This window comes from Carassius gibelio, chromosome B7 (assembly GCF_023724105.1).
Source record: "Carassius gibelio isolate Cgi1373 ecotype wild population from Czech Republic chromosome B7, carGib1.2-hapl.c, whole genome shotgun sequence".
Lineage (NCBI taxonomy): Eukaryota > Metazoa > Chordata > Actinopteri > Cypriniformes > Cyprinidae > Carassius > Carassius gibelio.
This window is the reverse complement of record NC_068402.1, coordinates 34,177,306-34,181,363: the sequence shown is the minus strand read 5'-3', so window position 1 is coordinate 34,181,363 and position 4,058 is coordinate 34,177,306.

The window sequence follows — 4,058 nt, the reverse complement described above, 5'->3', positions numbered from 1 at the left end:
CAAGATTCAAAAGACAATCTTAATACAAATAAATTGAAATATATATATATATATATATATATATATATATATATATATATATATATATATATATATATATAATTATATTTATATTTATATATTTTAAGTATGTACTTACAGTATATTATGTGTGTGTGTGTGTGTGTGTAGTGTCTTTAATGTCACTTTGATCAATTTATTGCATACTGTATACTGCATCCTTACTAAATAAAAGTGTTAAAATAAAAGTCAAAGACCTAGCACTTTTGACCGGTAGTGTTTTGTTCTATTGCACTGTTTAAAGAGGAAACCGTACCTTTGCCGGTAGTGTCACATGCTTCAAACGTTATATTCAGGAGTTCTTCCTCTGAAAAGCCATCTGTATCAGCACAATCACACAGAGTCCTGTTTTCTGATGTCAAATCTAAAGACACAGGTAAGATGACTGTACTTACAGCTGCACTCTCAGAAAATGCATATGATCAAGTATCAAAGCACTAACAAAGCATCAGATCACCTTCGCTGCTCTCAAGCAGATGGCACTGCTCCACTGAGTACGTCCCAGAGTCGATGGAAAGGCTTGGGATGCTGCATCCATTACAGCCATGATTCTGTGTTACGAGCCTGAAAGAGGGCAGATGGGGCCCAACGTCTTCCTCTAAGGAGCCCTGATGTCCACTCAGCTTCTCTGAGGCCATAGCCACTGACAACCAGAAAAATAAAACTGTGATATTGTCACTCCAATGACTTCTGTATCTCAATACCCTTCATTTCGTTCAGAGAAGGACTTACATTTTCCAGCACTATAGAAGATGTCCTAATGAGATTTTCTGTTTCATGGTTTTACTGAAATATGATAATGACAATAACTGAGACAGTAATAATAGAATGATATTTACTATTTTTGGCATGAAATGCAATGTAAAATCACATACCTTTTCAGATGAATATAATCCTTTCAGAACACACAAGAATGGCATTATCAAAACATACATATAGTTCATTCTTACACGGTTGTGTGTGTGAAACCCCCTTGTTGCCTGTAGATCTCAATGCTTCTAAAATCAACAGCAGATTCTTTTCATCATAGACACACACTGGCACACATCAAAACCAGATGACCTGGCTACCTCCCCCAAACACCCTCTGTTCACTGTGTGCTTCAAGCAGGACAGAACACTGCTGTAATGGAGCATTTTAATTAACATTCAGCAGTTTTCCATATCAAATGTTTCAAGGTCACTATTAGCACCACCATCCAATTGTCCTTGTTCATTTCACCAAACGTATCCAACCTTCAGAGTATTTCTCTTAGTCAGCCTTTTATGTTGAAAAATAATAATAATAATTCTTATTATTATTCCATAAAGTGATATATCATAATATGATTTTCTATATAATTAAACTATTATCATATCATTGTCTATGTATAATTATTGTTATTACTCTACACGGTATAATAAGTTATACTACTTTCATTGTTCCTTTTAATTTATATTATATTACTATTAATGAAATTAATTTAAATATTACTTATTTATTATTATATTATAATTCTAGATAAAATTATACTATTATAATGTCATTGAATATTTGTTATTGTTATTGTTATCTGTCTGTATAATGTGATAGATTTAGATACAAATACAATATCATATCAAATATGTTTGACTACTACTATTATTTATCTTTAAAATATTATATTAGAATTTTATGTATATTAAATAATATAATATCAATGTATTATTATTATTAATCATCTATATAACTTTTATTATTTTTATATTGTAGTACAGGTGCTGGTCATATAATTAGAATATCATCAAAAAGTTGATTTATTTCACTAATTTCATTCAAAAAGTGAAACTTGTATATTATATTAATTCATTATACACAGCCTGATATATTTCAAATGTTTATTTCTTTTAATTTTGATGAATTTGTTAAAGTCAGGCGAGTTTGCTGTTTAATTAATACCATGGTCCTTAAACCAGGTATTGGTAGCTTTGGCACTGTGTGCAGGTGCCAAGTCCTGCTGGAAAATTAAATCTGCAACTCCATAAAGTTGGTCAGCAGCAGGAAGCATGAAGTGCTCTAAAACGTCCTGGTATACAGCTGCTTTGACCTTGGACCTCATAAAACACAGTGGACCAACAACAGCAGATGCCATGGCACCCCAAACCATCACTGACTGTGGAAACTTTACACTGGACCTCAAGCAACATGGATTGTGTGCCTCTCCTCTCTTCCTCCAGACTCTGGGACCCTGATTTCATGCAAAAATCAATGCAAAATTTACTTTCATCAGAGAATATAACTTTGGACCACTCAGCAGCAGTCCAGTCCTTTTTGTCTTTAGCCCAGGCGAGACGCTTCTGACGCCGTCTGTTGTTCAAGAGTGGCTTGACACAAGGAATGCGACAGCTGAAACCCATGTCTCGCATACGTCTGTGCATAGTGGTTCTTGAAGCACTGACTCCAGCTGCAGTCCACTCTTTGTGAATCTCCCCCACATTTATGAATGGGTTTTGTGTCACAATCCTCTCCAGGGTGCGGTTATCCCTATTGCTTGTACACTTTTTTCTACCACATCTTTTCCTTCCCTTCGCCTCTCTATTAATGTGCTTGGACACAGAGCTCTGTGAACAGCAAGCCTCTTTTGCAATGACCTTTTGTGTCTTGCCCTCCTTGTGCAAGGTGTCAGTGGTTGTATTTTGGACAACTGTCAAGTCAGCAGTCTTCCCCATGATTGTGTAGCCAACAGAACTAGACTGAGAGACCATTTAAAGGCTTTGCAGGTGTTTTGAGTTAATTATCTGATTAGAGTGTGGCACCAGGTGTCTTCAATATTGAACCTTTTCACAATATTCTAATTTTCTGAGATACTGAATTTGTGATTTTCCTTAGCTGTCAGTCATAATCATCAAAATTTAAATAAATAAACATTTGAAATATACCAATGTGTGTAATGAATAAATATAATATAAAAAAAAGTTTAACTTTTTAAATGGAATTAGTGAAATAAATCAACTTTTTGATGATATTCTAATTATATGACCAGCACCAGTATATTCATATAATTGCATATTTGTCATCAATAATAGTATAAACATGTAATTACAAATTATAAGTAATATAGTTATACTACTTACCTTTTGTTTTATATTTACTATTATTAATATTATTATTAATTATATAGTATGATAATAGTAGTGAAGTACTAATGAAAATAGTAGTAATTATATTTAAAATTATATAAAATTAATCATTGTACATTTATTTTTATTATGTTTCTATTATTATTTTTTTAAACAGTATGATAACAGTAGTGAAGTAGTCATGTGAATAGTAGTAATTATATATAAAATTGTATATAATATAATTTTATATATAATTTTATGAATAAAATAATATTCATCAGTGTACATTTATAATTTTATTATCTTTCTATTATTATTATTAATATCATCATATAATATTATATTAAAAATCTATAGGTAAATCAAATGCAAATTTGTCTTATTACTATCATTCATTTGTCACTCTATATCTAAATTTATCAGAATTTTAGCTTTATTGCCAGGTATGTTCACACATACTAGGAATTTGTTTTCGTGACAGAAGCTCCACAGTGCAACATAATGACAGTGACAGAACAAAAAACACAAAATGGAATAAAAAATTTAAAAAATACAAATAGGTAGATAAGGAACGAAAATATACAAATTTAAAATGTATTGCAGGTATATTACAATGAGCATTATGTATGTACAGGTATATAATGTGCAAAAAAATTAAGTTTAAGCTAAGTATGTGTGTTAGATAAGTGTATGTATATATAAATAGTGTAGTGTGTTCCACAGTTTTTATCAATTGTTCATTAGATGGATTGCCACATACGTTTAGGAATATTTGTATTCTTAATCATTAGTCGCGACTCGCTTCTCTTGATCATTTAATGGCGACAGAAAGGTGAATAAAATGTTGAACCAACAAGTCCATAATGTATGAATATTGGAGGACTTTTAATTTGAAGCGCTCGACGCTAACCCGGATGT